We start from the raw sequence: 20,583 nt of genomic DNA on the forward strand, positions 1-20,583 counted from the left end.
CCATTCCTTTTATGTTGGGGGTGGGGTGAATGATTTGGGGGGGGAGATGCCCCCTTAGCAATGCCTACCATGCTGCATGAAAAAGCATTCCCCACTCTCTTGAGCACTATGTTTTGACATTACCACAGTCTTTAAGTACTTTTTTTTAAATGTGCTTTTAAAATATATGGTGGCTGGCCCAAATCAGAAAATGTTTAAACATTTTGCAACGGAAAATTAAAATGAGCGTGTCTTATTGGAAAATGGTGCTCCCGAGTGGCACTGCAGTCTAAGGCACTGCATCTCAGTGATAGAGGCATCACTACAGACACCCTGGTTCGATTCCAGGCTGTATCACAACCGGCCGTGATTGGGAGTCCCATAGGGCGGCGCACAATTGGCCCTGCATCATCTGGCCGGTGTAGGCCGTCCTTGTAAATAAGAACTTGTTCTTAACTGACTTGCTTAGTTAAAAACAGGTTAAATGTAAAAACAAACAAAAAAAAAAACATTTAATTGAACACGTCCAGGGTAGTCCCTCCCTATTTCAGTCCGTTTTCTTCCAGTTGGTTTCTAATGAACACAACCCTGATGTGTAACGTAGGTGTCAGTGCTGGTGCCTGTGATGGCAGGCCGAATGGCTGTGGGGCACTGTAAGAAATTAAATCCCATGTCCCAGATAGTGCAGCAGCCCAATTTGTGCATCGGCTGGGGGAGTAGACATTTGTCATTTGTCACTAGCTTAGATGTGGTGATAGGACAATTTTGTGATCAGCCGCTCCAGAGGATGAGAGATAGTCACTCCTCACATCCTCTGTGTTATATCTTTCTATATATCATCTCTCTGTAGCTCTGTCTGTCTCTCTCCATCTCTATCTCTATCTGTCTGTCTCTTTCTCTGTCTCTGTCTCCGTCTCTCTCACTATCACATCCCTGACTGTCACCTGCACCTACAATGAGCTGTCTGGGAAGTTGGAACGTATTCAAATTGATATGTGTGGTAGCTAATCCAGAGATCTTAACAGATACAGTGGGTCTCATTTGGATGCAACACATTTGTGAGTTTAAATTACTGAAGCTGTGAATAGTTTTTAATTCATTAAGATTAACCAAGGTATTCATAAGTAACATCCTGGAATGCAGTCATCCAAATTTGAACCATAATCCACACTTTAGATGTTTTTTTGACTCAGTAACAATCAGACTACAATTGTCATAATGCTTTGAAACATAGTTAACATTTACTCCTAATTAAAAAGTAATATTGTACTGAAAATGGCACAATGAGCAATGTGTGTCTGAGCAATCTGTTATATAGTACCAGTCAAAAGTTTAGACACACCTACTCATTCAAGGGTTTTTCTTTATTTTGACTATTTTCTACATTGTAGAATAGTAGTGAAGACATCAAAACAATGAAATAACACATATGGAATCATATAGTAACCATAAAAGTGTTAAACAAATCAAAATATATTTGATGTTTGAGATTCTTCAAAGCAGCCACCCTTTGCCTTGATGACAGTTTTGCACACTGTTGGCATTCTCTCAACCAGCTTCACCTGTAATGCTTTTCCAACTGTCTTGAAGAAGTTTCCACATATGCTGAGCACTTGTTGGCTGCTTTTCATAGTTTTGATGTCTTCACTATTATTCTACAATATAGAAAATAGTAAAAATAAAGAAAAACCATGGAATGAGTAGGTGTGTCCAAACGTTTGACTGGTACTGTATATACAGTTGAAGTCGGAAGTTTACATACACTTAGGTTGGAGTCGTTAAAACTCGTTTTTCAACCATTCCACACATTTCTTGTTAACAAACTATAGTTTTGGCAAGTCGGTTAGGACATCTACTTTGTGCATGACACAAGTCATTTTTCCAACAATTGTTTACAGATAGATTATCTCACTTATAATTCACTGTATCACAATTCCAGTGAGTCAGAAGTTTACATACACTAAGTTGACTGTGCCTTCAAACAGCTTGGAACATTCCAGAAAATGATGTCATGGCTTTAGAAGCTTCTGATAGGCTAATTGACATAATTTGAGTCAATTGACCGTGTGCCTGTGGATGTATTTCAAGGCCTACCTTTAAACTCAGTGCCTCTTTGCTTGACATCATGGGAAACTCAAAAGAAATCAGTCAAGAAAGACCTCAGAAAGAAAATTGTAGACCTCCACAAGTCTGGTTCATCCTTGGGAGCAATTTGCAAATGCCTGAAGGTACAAAGTTAATCTGTACAAACAATAGTACGCAAGTATAAACACCATGGGACCACGCAGCCGTCATTTAACTCTACTAGACATTATTCTAACAAATACCCCCCATAAATACACAGCCGTGGGGTTTTTGCAAATGATATCAGTGACCACTACCCTATTGCTTGTATTAGAGATACCAGGCTGAAACACTCTGATCCCTGTATAATCTCTAAGAGAAATTATAAACATTTCTCACAGCAAGCTTTTATCCTTGACTTATATCACTCTGAGTTTTTATCCACTTGCTGCTTTCTGGACCCGGTTTTAGCCCTTGCTTTTTTCTCTTCTATTTTTATCTCTATGTCTGATAAACATGCCCCGCTTAAGAATCACAGAGTAAGAAATCGAACCAGTTCTTGGTTCTCTCCTGAATTGTCAGGTCTTTTCCTGCAAAAGAATCGGGCCTGGGCCTTGGCGAGGAAAACAGGTACTCCAGCTGATTGGCTGTTTTTTAGGCAATTGAGAAATAAATATACTGCAGCTGTCAAAAAGGCAAAATCAAATGACTTCCTTAATGCTATGACAGATTCTGCAGGAGATCCTGCAAAATTCTGGAAAACCGTTAATTCACTGAAACGGGGGAATTCTGCTGTTTCTCTTCCTAAGCAAATTACCTCAGACTCCTGTGTTCTAAGTGAAAAAAATTATATTTGTGATGCTTTTAATAAGCATTTCATCTCTGCTGGTTTTTTATTTGAAAGTGGCCATTGTGGTACTGGCCAGTTAGTTGATTTTTCGTCTTGCTTTTCAACCGTTACTCTGAAAAATGGTAACCCTGTTTTTAGTTTCCAGAAAATAACCGAAGCAGAGGTTCTAGCTGCCCTGTGTGCCATTGATACTAAGAAATCCTTAGGCGATGACAATTTACACCCGTACTTACTTAAGTGTGCTGCACCTATCATTGCTGGTTCAGTGACACACATTTTTAATCTAACATTAAGCACAGGTAATATCCCTAAGGTGTGGAAAGCAGCTTTTGTTCTGCCATTACATAAGGGAGGTGACGGTAGTGATTTGGATAATTATCGACCCATCTCTAGGCTCCCTTGTCTGGCAAAGATCCTAGAATCTATAGTCAACAAACAGTTACAATCTTTTCTTTCCGCTAACAGTATTCTTAGCACCAATCAATCTGGTTTTAGATCTAAACACAGTACCACATCGGCCACTATGCTTGTTATAAATGATATTGCAAATGCCTTAGATGATAGAAAGCACTGTGCTGCGTTGTTTGTAGATTTGTCAAAAGCTTTTGACACTGTAGAAGACCATGCTATCCTTTTGAGCAAGCTGTCATCTATAGGACTGGGCACTGATGCCTGCCGATGGTTTTATGACTATCTTAAAGATAGAACTCAGGCCGTCATGGTCGACGGGGTCAAGTCTGACCCCTTACAGTTACTTAAAGGGGTCCCTCAGGGTTCAATAATTGGCCCACTATTGTTCTCACTTTATATAAACAACATTGGTGATGATGTCAGATATTGTAAATTCCATTTATATGCAGATGACACAGTGATGTACTCTATTGCTCCAACAGCGGACCAAGCTTTAATGCAGTTGGAGTCTGATTTTAGGATAGTACAGGGGTCTCTTTTACAGCATAAACTTGTTTTAAACGCTACAAAAACAAATGTCATATTTTTTTCTTGGTCTAAACTCTCAGTTAGAAACACTTTTGTAATCACTAGCTTGGATGGTATTCAAATCAAACAGGTCTCTGCATATAAATACTTGGGGGTATGGTTAGATGATAGGCTTTCTTTAAAAAAACATGTTACTGAATTGGGAAAAAAGCTCAAATTCAAGATAGGGTTTCTTTACAGAAACAGGGCTTGTCTGTCCTCTGTAAATAGAAAACAAATTGTGCAGGCTACTTTTATGTCCGTTTTAGATTATGGTGATATTATCTATATGCATGCATCGGCAAACACGTTAAAACCACTGGATGCTATTTACCATTGTACACTCAGGTTTATCACGGGTGATAGTTACAAAACTCATCACTGTATCCTATATCAGCATGTGGGTTGGGCCTCTCTATCTGTGAGGCGAGAGCAACATGCTCTCTTGTTTATTTATAAAGCACTTCTTTTAAAACTACCTCCATATATATCATCATTAATTTCCACTAGATATATTAATTTTAAAACCAGATCACAGATGTGGATTACATTAGAGACTCCTGCGGTCTCCACAGTTGGGTAGGACTGCCTTCAGTTCCTTTGCACCTTATTTATGGAACAAACTGCAGATCCAACTTAAGTTAGACACTCTGGTGTCCCTTGCCCATTTCAAAAATGTTATGGAGGATCAATATGATGTTGTCTGTGATTGTTTCTGTTGAATTGTGTCTTTGTTTTGTATGTTTGAAATGTTCTTGTCTGTATGCCTAAAACTGTACATGTCAACATGTTTACACAGGGCACAGCCGTAAAAGAGATCCAGTTCTCAGTCTGTTTTACCTGTTAAAATAAAGATTTAAAAAAATTAAAAAATTCCGCTTAGGAGGAGACGTGTTCTGTCTCCTAGAGATCAACGTACTTTGGAGCGAAAAGTGAAAATCAATCCCAGCAAAGGGCCTTGTGAAGATGCTGGAGGAAACAGGTATAAAAGTATCTATATCCACAGCAAAACGAGTCCTATATCGACATAACTTGAAAGGCTGCTCAGCAAGGAAGAAGCCACTGCTCCAAAACCGCCATAAAAAAACCAGACTACGGTTTGCAACTGCACATTGGGACAAAGATCGTACTTTTTGGAGAAATGTCCTCTGGTCTGATGAAACAAAAATAGAACTGTTTGGCCATAATGACCATTGTTATCTTTGGAGGAAAAAGGGGGAGGCTTGCAAGCCGAATAACACCATCCCAACCGTGAAGCATGGGGGTGGCAGCATCATTTAGTGGGGGTGCTTTGCTGCAGAAGGGACTGGTGCACTTCACAAAATAGATGGCATCATGAGGAAGGACAATTATGTGGATATATTGAAGCTTCATCTCAAGACATCAGTCAGGAAGTTAAAGCTTGGTCACAAATGGGTCTTCCAAATGGACAATGACCCCAAGCATACTTCCAAAGTTGTGGCAAAATGGCTTAAGGACAACAAAGTCAAGGTATTGGAGTGGCCATCACAAAGCCCTGACCTCAATCCAATGGATAATTTGTGGGCAGAACTGAAAAAGCGAGTGCGAGCAAGGAGGCCTACCAGCCTGACTCAGTTACACCAGCTCTGTCAGGAGGAATGGGCCAAAATTCATTTACATTACATTTACATTTAAGTCATTTAGCAGACGCTCTTATCCAGAGCGACTTACAAATTGGTGCATTCACCTTATGATATCCAGTGGAACAACCACTTTACAATAGTGCATCTAAATCTTTTAAGGGGGGGGGGGAGGTTAGAAGGATTACTTTATCCTATCCTAGGTATTCCTTAAAGAGGTGGGGTTTCAGGTGTCTCCGGAAGGTGGTGATTGACTCCGCTGTCCTGGCGTCGTGAGGGAGCTTGTTCCACCATTGGGGTGTCAGAGCAGCGAACAGTTTTGACTGGGCTGAGCGGGAACTGTGCTTCCTCAGAGGTAGGGGGGCCAGCAGGCCAGAGGTGGATGAACGCAGTGCCCTTGTTTGGGTGTAGGGCCTGATCAGAGCCTGAAGGTATGGAGGTGCCGTTCCCTTCACAGCTCCGTAGGCAATCACCATGGTCTTGTAGCGGATGCGAGCTTCAACTGGAAGCCAGTGGAGAGAGCGGAGGAGCGGGGTGACGTGAGAGAACTTGGGAAGGTTGAACACCAGACGGGCTGCGGCGTTCTGGATGAGTTGTAGGGGTTTAATGGCACAGGCAGGGAGCCCAACCAACAGCGAGTTGCAGTAATCCAGACGGGAGATGACAAGTGCCTGGATTAGGACCTGCGCCGCTTCCTGTGTGAGGCAGGGTCGTACTCTGCGAATGTTGTAGAGCATGAACCTACAGGATCGGGTCACCGCCTTGATGTTAGTGGAGAATGACAGGGTGTTGTCCAGGATCACGCCAAGGTTCTTAGCACTCTGGGAGGAGGACACAAGGGAGTTGTCAACCGTGATGGCGAGATCATGGAACGGGCAGTCCTTCCCCGGGAGGAAGAGCAGCTCCGTCTTGCCGAGGTTCAGCTTGAGGTGGTGATCCGTCATCCACACTGATATGTCTGACAGACATGCAGAGATGCGATTCGCCGCCTGGTTATCAGAAGGGGGAAAGGAGAAGATTAATTGTGTGTCGTCTGCATAGCAATGATAGGAGAGACCATGTGAGGATATGACAGAGCCAAGTGACTTGGTGTATAGCGAGAATAGGAGAGGGCCTAGAACAGAGCCCTGGGGGACACCAGTGGTGAGAGCGCATGGTGCGGAGACAGATTCTCGCCACGCCACCTGGTAGAAGCGACCTGTCAGGTAGGACGCAATCCAAGCGTGGGCCGCGCCGGAGATGCCCAACTCGGAGAGGGTGGAGAGGAGGATCTGATGGTTCGCAGTATCAAAGGCAGCAGATAGGTCTAGAAGGATGAGAGCAGAGGAGAGAGAGTTAGCTTTAGCAGTGCGGAGAGCCTCCGTGACACAGAGAAGAGCAGTCTCAGTTGAATGCCCAGTCTTGAAATTCACCCAACTTATTGTGGGAAGCTTGTGGAAGGCTACCCGAAACATTTGACCCAAGTTAAACAATTTAAAGACAATGCTACCAAATACTAATTGAGTATATGTAAACTTCTGAACAACTGGGAATGTGATGAAAGTAATAAAAGCTGAAATAAATAATTCTCTCTACTATTATTCTGACATTTCACATTCTTAAAATAAAGTGGTGATCCTAACTGACCTAAGACAGAGAATTTTTACTTGGATTAAAAAACTGAGTTTAAATGTATTTGGCTAAGGTGTATGTAAACTTCCGACTTCAACTATATATATATATGAATCTGCTTACAGAAATGGAGTTACAGTTAAATGGAGTTCAGTTGGCTAGTTTTAATGGTAAGTGAACAACGAACAGCTTTACTTGTCTTTAATTGTAGTTTCCTGTTATGTATGCCATCCATGAGAGCTATAAAGGAATGGTTGCTCTGTGATTTGTACGTGCAATAACTCCTAAATCATCTATTTAAGCCTTGTGCCGGTCACTGATGGTTAACCTGGGAAGTTACTCCTTGTATTGTCTGATTCGTCTCCAAGCACCACGCTGAGTAGTAGAGATACATCTCGTTTTCAGGAGAAAGATTCAGATTAGGTTTAGTGTAATGTATTTTCCTAGCCATGTACAGTACTCACGTTCATTGCCAATATGTAACCATCGATGATGACTCATTTGTCAGTTTCTGTTGACATTGTGAATCCAAATGCCAATGTGAGGTGGTAGGGAATCAACAACCAATATATTGTACAATTCAAAAGCTTATAAGGGATTTTCCTTCTAAGAATGATGACATTTTCATTCACCTCGGGTTTTAATAGTACGAGCAACCATGCAGAACATTAATCAACCATCCACTTTGTTACACAGCCAACACATTCTACCAATGATCATTTTCATTCACCTACTCATTCATAATCTTAAGAAGGATCATGCAGAACATTTATCTATGCAACACAGTAGGCTTGTAACACTGAAATCAGTCCCCCTCCCATGAGCCTGTGTATTCCCATCAGGTATCACATCTCCCCCTGCTTTACCCAGCATGCTCCTCTCTTCCTCTGACATCACCATACATCTGCAGCCGGAGCGCTAGCCCTTTGACACACACTGTGACAAATGACCTGACACTCCATTTGTGTGCCTAATTTGTTTCCTCAAATCATCTCAAGATATGGCTCATAAAAAAGGGGGGCACTCTGCAAATTACTTCTGAAACAGGATTCTGGTGTCACTTTTCAGGGATTCAAGGATAATATTTATCTTGATGTTTGTTTTGCTTTGTTTGTCTCGGTTGTTTGTTTCCTAAGTGCAGTCATTCAGAGATGCGATGCTGGCTGATTGATTAAGGAGTGCGCTGGGAGGAGATTGCAGCAGCCATTCCTATTCTTCTTACTCTCTCTCTGTCTGTCATGGCCATGTTGTTTTAGAGGATTACAGACGAGCTCCTCAGAGGACAATGGAACATAACTTACAACCCATTGATAGAAACCCAATGAGCAGCATCGTCTTGTCCAACATCATATTTGCCTGTATCTTTGGGTGTGTGGGGGTGGTGTTTGTGTACAAGTTAAGTACCTCAAATCCCCAACATTTTGCAAATGAACTCAACAGACTTATTTTCATGTGTGCGCGCCTGTCGGCGTCAGTGAGCGTGTGTGTGTGTGTGTGTGTGTGTGTGTGTGTGTGTGTGTGTGTGTGTGTGTGTGTGTGTGTGTGTGTGTGTGTGTGTGTGTGTGTGTGTGTGTGTGTGTGTGTGTGTGTGTGTGTGTGTGTGTGTGCGCGCGCGCGCATACGTGACTTGTGGACCTTGGCAGGGTCATTGAAACCGAGGATCATTGAGTGGCAGTGCTGTGAGTAGCTGCTAATACTGTGGAAATGAAAAAGGGCAGCTGAAACTGTGGGAGAGGGATACATGTCCACTCAAATAACATCAACTTGAGTTTTCTACATTGACTCTCCACATTTTCCTCCATGGGGGTTCCGTATTGAGAGAGGCTTAGGTAAGGTTATAGGAAAGGAGCCATGGAGGAGGTTAATCCAGTGGAATCAGTTCAGTCAGTAGACATGATTCTCGCACGCGCACGCGCACGCGCACGCGCACACACAACACACACACACACACACACACACACACACACACACACACACACACACACACACACACACACACACACACACACACACACACACACACACACACACACACACACACACACACACACACACTTTTACCATCCCTCCCTCGTTCTCTGTAGCTCAGTTGGTAGAGCATGGTGTCTGCAACGCCAGGGTTGTGGGTTCGATTCCCACGGGGGGCCAGCAAAAAAAAATGTATGAAATTGTATGAAATGTATGCATTCACTACTGTAAGTCGCTCTGGATAAGAGCGTCTGCTAAATGACTAAAATGTAAATGTAAAAATGTTCTCTGATAGTAACTCCTTGGTGTTTCTAATGTTTTGTACACTCAGTGTATGTGTCACTTAAAGACAGGCCAGTCGATGAGTTATTACTGTCCCCGGGGCCAGGGAGATGGATGAGGGAGAATGACCATCAATGAGAAATCATTACGGGTAATGCGCTTGGATGTATGCCGCCCAGGGGAGAGCGATGAATTCTTTCACTGTGAATTCCTTCATTAACACATCAGCCCAGATAGCCAGCTTATTATGAGACGGACCATGTGTTCCCTCGCAACATTAATTTACCTTTCCTGCCTCCGAAGGATAGGGGCCACGCCGTCCGGAAAGTAATGAATAATCAAGAAACAATCACTTCAGTTAATGATGCAGTTGGAATTAGTCTGGCAAGGTAGTGGAGAAAGGAGTTGCGAACAGGCTGCGTTAATGAGCACCTATCTGTGCGGTTTGCGGTTTACGAGCCATTACAGTAGTGTTGTCTACTTAGCATCAGCCACTCGGCACTGTCATTCAAAGTGAAAAGTTATTAAAATACATTTTTGATTTTGAAGTAAGTGGCTTTGAGCGGCTGTCCAGGAGAGCCACAGCATTTTGAGCAGCGCTCCCCTTGCTAATTTCTTCATAGCCTATACGATGGCAGACCTCATAGACCTTTCCTCACCTATATGTAGAGAGAATCGTCCATATTCACTTTCCTGCCCTCCCCCATTTGGTGTGTGGGTGTATATGCGTGTGCATGCGTGTGTGCATCAGAGTGATTTGTGCCCTCCAATTCAAACTACTCGTCAAGATTGAATAAATCACGTCAGGTTATGCACAGCGCCTCGTCTTCCGTCAGCAAGATGCCTAATGTCCTTTGAAGGTTAGGCGCGCATGGCTTGGTTAACATATATTAAGCCCGTCGCCTAGCGGGGGCCATTTTCTTCCTGTTTGTTTTGTTCTTCATGTTTTATTTCCTCGCCACACACCCATGATCTCTCTTGTCAAAGCTGTTATTTTCATGCATCCATGCTTGAGGAAGAGCTGACGGTGTATCTCGCTGTCACACACACGCATGCATTTATGCACACCCAAACACACAGAGGAGAGGGATGGCAGGGTGGCCTTGCCGCCTGCTTATCTACCACTGCCGGGAAGAAGGCTATGTACTGTATAACAGCCAGTGGCATAGTGTCGTGACACAACATGTGCACATGCAGGCACACAAATCTCTCTCTCTCTCTCTCTCTCTCTCTCTCTCTCTCTCTCTCTCTCTCTCTCTCTCTCTCTCTCTCTCTCTCTCTCTCTCTCTCTCTCTCTCTCTCTCTCTCACACTCACCTGCGTTTTTTGGGGCTTGCTGGGAACCTTTGTGCACTGAGCAATGGTTGGTTTTAACTTCTGAAGCATTGCTGATGATTTTCTTTAAAGAGCAACATGAAAAGGGCCCATATGCCATCAGTATGAGTTAGAATAAAAATCAATAGAATAAATAGTGTAAATAGGATCATTTTGGTTATAAATTCAGTCTCATCCAAAACAGAGATTTGCAAGATGATTGGAAAAAATGTTATGTCACAGAATGAAGGGTACCTTGAATTTTTATTGGATTGGGTTTATTTTAATCCTGCCTACATGCCCACAGCTGGCAGCAAACAAGTAATCATAAATTCGAAGCACAACTGCATGCGACTGATCGTAATGCCCATGGTCAATTTGGTTTGACATCCGATATTCCTATGGGGCTAGTTAGAGACCATCAGTAAATTACACATTGTACTATAAATTGTAGAAATTAATTTACAAATATTAAAAGAATTTAATGAGACAACTAAAATATAGTCCCATTTACATTGTGTAATTTACTGATGGTCTCTAACTAGCCCCAGAGATAGGCTATCCAATGTCAAATCAATTTTGCCACGGCCGCACACCAGCCGGCTGAAGTTAATTGGCAAAATATTTTGGCTAGCTAGCCTAGGCAACTTCAAGGCAAGACCTGGTTAGACTGTTTCAAGTTATCTATAAAGGTGAGTGACTGTAGCTGTGTACTGTTTTGGCAAAGTGAATGTACAGACCGCTTGCCACGTGCAAACACACACACAGAAGAGAGACACCCACATTACCCCCCCCCCCCCCCCAAGACAACTCTCATTTGGCTTTAGTCATGGCTGCTGCGTTTCTTAATGACCAAGCCGAAAAATGAGGCCAAATCAAGAAGTTCAGCCCCCCTTTAATAGTTAATCCCCATTATGTGTTTGGCATTAAAGTTTCCCTGCGTTTCTTCTGTGCCTTCTTGGGACTTGGCTTCGCCATGCTTCCTGATTTGTATTATTTTTGTGAACAGTCAGTGTCATCTCTGCAGTATGATTGGTTGAAGTTTTTTGTTGAAATATGCCAATATAGTCCAGATGAAATTTGTATTTATCTCACTCTCACTCTCTCCTCTCTTTTTTTCTCTCTCTCTCTCACTCTTTCTTTCTCTTTTTTCTCTCACCCTCACCATTTTTCTCTCTCTTTCACACATACACTCTCGTTATCTTCCCCTCTAACTCACACACTCACATAGTACAAATACAGTGTACAGAGACAATTCACACGTGTATCAGCTTGCTGGTTTTTGAAACCTATACTGTCCATAGCGGTTACAAGAAGTAGCACTGATCATTACAATATGACAGACATTATATAAAAATATTGAATAAAACTGGTTCAACATACATTGCGCTGCATATTCAAATGTTACTCATCTCGTCTTTTTGAATGTTACTGTGTTTGCTCACAGCACAGTGTTTGCGAGAGGAAAATGTCGCCCGTAAAGCAATTCTCTAACACCAGCTTGACTGAACGGTGGATTACAAAGAAAACACAACACCACGTCTCTGTTGTCTCTATGACTACATGCCATTTAAGACTCCCAAACCTTGCCATTCAAAATGCTTTAAAAGTCATTCCACTGTGACACCCAAAATTATTTGGGATTTAATTAATTCCTGACAAACAGCTTATGTAAAGTTCATATTTCCGTGTTTAGACACAGAGTTTGAGAATCAGCCAACTGAGTAATAGAAAAGTTAAAAGGCTACATGGAAAGGTGACAACAGAGAGAGGAGCCTCTCGTCAGAATATAAAGTATGTCATTATTTTGTCATATGCTAATGCTGGCATGATGTGTTCACTTAAGCATTGCTTCCTTGTACTCGAGGGGGAAGATTACTCTGCATTGTTGTCAGTGCAGATAAAATCCAGCCAGGGGGCGAAATGCATTTATGGGGCAATGTGACAGAGATACAAATGTTTTTCTTAAATGGAGACAAACCATTTAGCACCTAACTTTACTGCTTCCTCTTAAACTTTTTAGTTTATGTCTGAAGTCAGCAAGACAATTGATTACTGTGTGTCGCCCTCATTGCAGCTCTCTTTCTCTCTCCCCTGTGCAAATGTCTTCATGGCTCAGTGTTGATAGCATTGCCTGCTATAGCATCCCGTTTCCCCCCGTCAGAGGCATTTCCTTTATGCCCTTTACATACAGTTATGTTCTATTATGACTGTAATTCTCCATATACAGTATAATGCCTGTAAATGCCCCAGAGCAGGGATGGGCAACTCCAGTCCTTGGGGGGCCTGATTGTTGTCAATCTTTTGCTTCATCTGACTCCAATAATCAACTAATCATAATCTTCAGTTTAAAATGCAATTAGTTTAATCAGCTGTGTTAGGTAAGGATGGGGAAAAGTGTGACACCACTCTGGCCCCCGAGAGTGCGCGTCCGTGCGTGTGCTCGCACGTGTGCGTGCATTCACTTTCCAAATGGTGTGTGTCTGTGCGTGTGCGTGGGTGGGTAAGTGCGTACGTGTGTGTGTGTATTCACTTATTCAAATGGAGCTTGTTAATTAGTATTGAAAACTGTGGAAAAGCTGGATGCTTTTACTTCTTACTTTTCTTTTACTTTGTAAATCAAAAACCCTCTAAATCAGCGGCGGCCCTTGTTGCGTGACCCTTCTTCCCACATTTCATTCTCTTTGAAATGGAGTCTCTCTATTAAATGGTCTGTCTTATGCCAAGAGCTAGCTACGCTTTTGTGTTACCGCTCCTTCAGCTTTTACTTCAGAACCATTAGCGATGTTTACGCTTGCATCGCCAACCTCTTGGCTACTTGGCTTACATGAATTGGCATAATGGAGCTCTCATTTTGACATATTACTGTATTGTAATTATCACTCGTCTCTGCCAAGGCGAACAATCTGGTCGATAAATAATTATCTTTAACTGATAATAGAGAGAACGGTACTGGCAGTGTGACCTTGTCTAGGTCTGTGTTGGATCTATCTCAAATCAAAAGGTGTTTGTGTTGTCTGATGGGGGATGGGGGTGAGAGCAGAAGACTCATTTCCGTTTGATCCAACGGACAAATAAAGTTGTGTTGTATCAGTTTCATCTGAAACTGTTGAATACCTGGCATCATCAGCAGCAGCCATTTCCTTGGCCAGGGCGAAATAACCTCCTCTCCTCGGTATTCATCAGCCTGTCTTGTCCATACCGTAGGTGACAAAGTGTTGCAGGGCTCGGTCCAGAGTATCAGGGGAGTCACTTGGCCTCCAGAGATCGATAGCAAGCGCTCAGGGCTCACTAAAATGAGTGTTTAGCTCCTCTCTCATTTCCATCGGCTCTGTGAGATTAACCCTGCTGTCTTGTCTCGTCTGAGTCCAACCCACATGCTGTGAGGCTCATCTCTCACATACCACCAGACGAGACGACCTCAGGCAATCTTTGGCGTGAACCCAGTGCCGCAAAAGTACAAGATTTGTCATCCATATTTCAGTGTTTTCTGTCTCGCCGCAAATTGTCTCTGTGTTTAGGATTCCTTACCTCAGAGCTTTTCATACAGAGAGCAGCATTAATTTGTAATTGGAGTGGAATAGTTCCTTTTTTATAGTATTTCTCGCTTGGGTTTTCTGTTTCTTTTGCCTTGTTCCACCGGGATTGGAGACAGGATGGAGATAGTGTAAAAAAAAAAAAAAAATTGCAGTTCATATTTTCAGCATACTGTATGCTGTACTCCGCAAAATTCATGGAGATTGCGGCCTTGTCCACTTCTAGATTTTTCAGGAGATCATGTTTCTTCCGCCTTACAAATGGGCTATTATTGTTGCAGGCTCAGCCATAATTCTCTGAATAATGGATCCGAGAGCGGTCATTTATATAATTAACACTCAGCAGAAAAGTCTACTTGTTTTTGATATATGCCCCTATTAAACAATTTCAAATAAAGGTAATACATCAACTCCCACTGTGCTGCGCTGAGATGTACAGTAATAGAAGCATTGCATGCATAATTTCCGTCATCTCCTATGAACCCACAGGAATATGATACTGTATTACTCTCATAGCTTACGTCCCAAATAGCACCCTATTCCCTTAATAGTACACATATTTTGACCATGGGGCACATAGGGAATAGGGTGTCATTTGGGACTGATCCATAGATACCAATTTTTACTGTTGACAATTCCAGTATTACCTCCATATATAATGAGTGTGAGAGCTGTGCTGAAATGTAGGGACGCTCCTTACTCCCCAGTCTTTGTAATTAAGAGGCAGCAGGACGCTTTGGAGCCACTGACTGAATTTACATGGCAATTGATATGAGCATGAAATGACTTATTGCCCAAAACACTGCGTGAACATTCCAGCTATTAGTGTAATCACTGTGCCACTAGAATTGGATTTCATTATTGCACACAGACAGAGCTGCCTGGGATGAGAAGGCATTACCGTCTTCTTCCACTGTACAAAAGGATATAATTAATTGATATTGTATCATTGGGAAAATTAATATGCCAATTTAAAGATATGATACAATATCAGGAGGCACTGGAGCTCTTGGTATTGCGCTCCAGTGGTGTCTTTGGATTGATTAGGCATAGGATGGATTTCTCTTTCCCATTTAGCTTATCAGACATTCTTCTCATCCAGAAACCAGGAGGATGTTCCATGAGGGACCATCGTCATCACCATCAGCATCCTCAAGCTCCAGATCTGATTACCGTCAACTTCCTCCAGTAGCTTCGATCACCAGCAAAGTTTGCCGTTTTAAGTGGTTGTTTTTCTTCCCATGCAGTGCCTTTCTGTTGTACAGGAACACCTATGTGAGAATGTTGTTCATTGTTCAACACCATAGTGCCCACAAAGCTCATCACTAAGCTAAGGACACTGGGACTAAAAGGTGTTGTCGTACCCCCTTCACAACGGTCTTGGTTTGTTTGGACCGTGATAATTCGTTTGTGATGTGGACACCAAGGAACATGAAACTCTCGACCCGCTCCACTTCAGTCCTGTCGATGTTAATGGGGGCCTGTTCGGCCCTCCTTTTCCTATAGTCCACAATCAGCTCCTTTGTCTTGCTCACATTGAGGGAGAGGTTGTTGTCCTGGCGTCTCTAACCTCCTCTCTATAGGCTGTCTCATCGTTGTCGGTGATCAGGCCTACCACTGTTGTCGTCAGCAAACTTAATGAAGGTGTTGGAGCTTGGCCACGCAGTCACGGGTGAACAGGGAGTACAGGAGAGGACTAAGTACACACCCCTGAGGGGCCCCAGTGTTGAGTATCAGCATGGCAGATATGTTGTTTCCTACCCTTATCACCTGGGGGCATCCCGTCAGGAAGTCCAGGATCCAGTTGCAGCGGGAGGTGTTTAGTCCCAGTGTCCTTAGCTTAGTGATGAGCTTTGTGGGCACTATGGTGTTGAACACTGAGCTGGTTTTCAATTTTCTTTGTGCTAGCTTCTTACTCTGCGTTAGCTTCTTGACATTGAGCTGTACTGCTTGCTAATGCTTACATCCTTTTTTATGTTAACTTCTTGACATTGCTGCTGTTATACAATTAGCCTCTCAAGATGTACAGTTTATAGAACACAATCCTATGTGCATGCTGAAATGTAGTCTAATTCTATCTTGGAGTATGCTTGGATGCTCCTGGAGCTTAGATTATGCAAGCTCACTATAATCTTGACACTTCCATCCTATTTGAGAAAACTAGATCAATGGAAACAGGGACAAGTCTGAGTTTCCTTCAAAATAAGGTTAGATTTTGTGTGTTTGCTTATTAGCAAACATAGCTTAGCAAGTACAGTATGTCACACAAAGGGTCCTTACTAATGGAAGATTACCTGACAGGCATTGAAATTGTGTTAGATTCTATATATTTACAAAAACATTTGTTTGTTAGCAAGTTTGCTCAGCATTACAAAACAAATCGTTTTTGATAGATTGCAGGAGAAGGAGTCTAGCTGTGTGGCCCCTGTTGGTGGGCCCCAAGCAGCTGTGTGAGTGTGTGTGTGGTCCCTGACAGTGCACAACAGTAAGGTAACAGCCAGGTCTCTGGGGAGCTCATTATTCAGCTCTCAGCTTGGATACACCACAACAAACAGAATGTGGGAGAGTTTTTTGTGTGTAGGCTTGTGCCTGCCTGTCTGAGGCGCGCATGCATTTGTCTGCATGCATGCGTGTGTCTGTTAGTCTGCCTGTGTTATTAAGAGAGTCCAGGAGGTGCTAGCAGGTGAACAGCGGGTTGGCCCAGCTCCTCGTTTCTGATTGATCTCCAGGTGACAGGCTGTGTCAGGGGGCCCATCGCCAGCCTGTCAGCACCTCACCCAGCACCCCTCACTGGCTGCCAGGGACTGTCGCGGGGCAGCTGGAGGCCACCGGGGCCAGCCCCTCTCTCACACTTACTCTCTGTCTTTATGCTGCTCTTTATGCAAGCAGGGATGTGTGTACGATTGTGTGTGTGACTGTGAGGGGGTGGGAGGGGGTTGTGGGTCAGGTAAGGAAGGGTGGGTGGGTGGGGTTTGTGTGTGCGTGCATGTACACGTGTACAGTGCCTTCAGAAAGTATTCATATCCCTTTGCTTATTCCACATTTTGTTGTGTTACAGTATGAAATCTAAATAGATTTTTTTAATTCTTCAAGCTCTGTCAAGTTTGTTGTTGATCATTGCTAGGCAGCCATTTTCAAGTCTTGCCATAGATTTTCAAGCCAATTTAAGTCAAAAGTGTAACTAAGAGACTCCGGAACATTCAATGTCATCTTGGTAAGCCACTCCAGTGTATATTTGGGCTTGTGTTTTAGGTTATTGTCCTGCTGAAAGGTGAATTTGTCTCCCAGTGTCTGTTGGAAAGCATACTGAACCATGTTTTGCTCTAGGACTTTTCCTGTCCTTAGTTCTATTCCATTTATTTTTATCCCAAAGAAAACTCCATAGTTTGATGACAAGCATACCCATAACATGATGCAGCCAGCAATATGCTTGAAAATATAAAGAGTGGTACTCAGTGATGTGTTGATCTTTTTTATTTTTTACTTTAGTGCCTTATTGCAAACAGGATGCATGTTTTGGAATATTTTTATTCTGTACAAGCTAATCTTGGAGTATGCTTGGATGCTCCTGTCATTTAGGTTAGTATTGTGTAGTATCTACAATGTTGTTGATCCATTTTCTCCTATCACAGCCATTAAACTCTGTAACTGTTTTAAAGTCACCATTGGTCTCATGGTGATATCCCTGAGCGGTTTTCTTACTCTCCGGCAACTGAGTTAGGAAGGATGCCTGTATCTTTGTAGTGATTGGGTGTATTGATACACCATCCAAAGTGTAATTAATAACTTCACCATGCGGGATATTCAATGTGTGCTTTTTTGAAATTTTGACCCATCTACCAATAGGTGGCCTTCTTTGTGAGGCCTTTGGTAAACCTCCCTGGTCTGTGTGGTTGAATCTGAGTTCACTGTTCAACTGAAGGACATTACAGATTATTGTATGGGGTACAAAGATGAGGTAGTCATTCAAAAATCATGTTAAATACTTATTTGACTAAAGCATTTTAGCTTTACATTTTTTATTAATTTGTAAAAATGTCCCCTTTGACATTATGGGCTATTGTGGGTAGGCCAGTCACCCAAAATCTCAATTTAACCCAAATTCAGGCTGTAACACAACAAAATGTGGAAAAAAGTAAATGGGTGTGAATACTTTCTGAAGGCACTTTCGGTTTTATTAGGTACACGAAAATGGATCGCTCCTACAGACGGTGAGTCACGTGGCCGTGGCATCCCCAAACCATCCCACTACCCCTTCCATGCTTGACTGTTGGTATAAGGTTCTTATTGTGGAATGCTTGTTTGTTTGGTTTTCGCCAGGCATAATGGGACCCATGTCGTCCAAAAAGTTATACTGTTGACTCATCTGTCCATAGAACATTCTTCCAAGATTATTGATGATCATCCAGGTGCTTCCAGGTGGTTTTTGGCAAACTCGAGTCAACATTTTGGACGAGATGGGTCCCATTATGTCTGGCGAAAACCAAACAGTGCATTCCACAGTAAGAACCTCATACCAACGGTCAGCATGGTGGTGGTAGTGTGATGGTTTGGAGATGCTTTGCTGCCTCAGGACCTGGACGACTTCCCTTAATAGAAGGAACTGTGAATTCTGCTCTGTATCAGAGAGTTCTACACGAGAATGTCAGGCCATCCATCTGTGAGCTGAAGCTGAAGCGCAGCTGGGTCATGCAGCAAGACAATGATCCAAAACACACAATCAAGTCTACATGAAAATGATTAACAAGCAACACATTTAAAGTTTTGGAATGGCCTAGTCAAAGTCCAGAGCTTATCCCAATTGAGAGGTTGTGGCAGGACTTGAAACGAGCAGTTCATGCTTGAAACACACACATGTCGTTGAGTTAAAGTAGTTCCGCATGCAAGAGTGGGCCAGAATTTCTCCACAGCGATGTGAGAGGCTGATCAACAACTACAGGAAGCATTTGGTTGCAGTAATTTCAGTTAAAGGTGGCACAACCAGTTATTGAGGGCAAGGGGGCAGTTGCTTTTTCACACAGGGGAATTGGGTGTTGCATAACGTTGTTAATTAAATAAATAAAATAAGTATACATTTTTGGGGTTAATTGTAAACTCAGGTTCCATTTATCTAATATTCAGTTTAGGTTGAACTGATAACATTTAGTATAAAAAAATATGGAAAAATAGAGAAAATCAGAAAGGGGCAAATACTTTTTCATAGCACTGCACACCGCTTGTGCTAGCTAGGTTTCTCCAGACGCCGCAGGTGGATATTTGGTGACCTTGTGTTTCATGTGTTTGACTGCACCCAGGAGGGGCATACTTAATGACCAGCTCGTTTGCACAGGCTTCTCTCCTAATGATCTATTAAAGTGCACTTGAAGAGTAATTATGGGGCCACTCCCGTTGGGCTTGTCAGGGTACACTGGGGACAAGTGATGGGAAGACCATGAAACTGTCACCAGTGTGCAGATGGTAGTCAATAAAGGTGTGGTGAGGACTATAACTCAAATGTTCCAATGTTATTACCCTTTACACTTGTATACGGGTTGAAAATTGCAGATTTGGACACTGGTAAGCACCTAAATAGGAACCGTAAATGTAAAGCGCACATAAAATCAACAGTGTAATGTTGTCAGGTGAACTGTTGTCCTCATCTTTAGTGTAATACTTTTCCTATAATCTCCAAACGGTTCCCTTTTAATTGCTACCATGGTTATGCATATGCTTTTTATATTTCTTCTGTAAGAAACATTTCAATTTAGCTGTGTCCATATAGGCCAATTCCCACAAGTGTAAAGGGTTAAAGAAAGCGAAGTGAATTGGTGTGTCTGTGTAAAATGTATCCACTCGTCATTGTTTTTATATTTGCCATATAATAAGGGCCAGTGGCCATAGATTATGCTATTTTCAGAATTAAATATATTCATGATAAATATTGGAGGTGATTAAATGCTTTAAGATATGGGGGGTAGTTCCAATTGTACTAAGGGCTGTGAACAACACCACAATCCATGTTGGAAATGTTCTTATGAATTAATGAATGAATAAATGAATCTTTCGGCATATTTATTTTAATACTCATTCATAAAGAATTAGGCACGGAGAAAACAGTGTTTCAGGCTCAACTCAGCTTTCCTTTCATCAAGTGCTGTGTGTTTCACTCCTCAATATCATAGTTCTCAATGTCCTGAATGCACAAAGTGCAGAAACAATCTGCCAATATCAAAACATCGGAAGCTAGTAGCATTAGTTTCGATTGGGGTGCAGCGAATCGCCTTAAACTTTAAATCAGATACAGAGACAACATGGCTAGGAGAGAGTAAATAAAAAAGAGCTGTGTCACCACTAAATGGGATTGTATTATTGGTCTAGATAGGGAAGACATAAGGCTGCCAGTTTGCATTGCGGTCTGTAGC

At 42.4% G+C, this 20,583-nt stretch overlaps 1 protein-coding gene across 2 annotated transcripts in view; it reads left to right on the forward strand.

Moving 5' to 3' along the window:
- Positions 1-20,583, forward strand: part of grik4 (glutamate receptor, ionotropic, kainate 4) — a 225,614-nt gene that overhangs the window by 129,080 nt on the left and 75,951 nt on the right. The gene's annotated exons all lie outside the window — the stretch shown is intronic.

Source organism: Salmo salar, chromosome 09, assembly GCF_965601325.2.
Source record: "Salmo salar chromosome 09, fSalSal1, whole genome shotgun sequence".
NCBI lineage: Eukaryota > Metazoa > Chordata > Actinopteri > Salmoniformes > Salmonidae > Salmo > Salmo salar.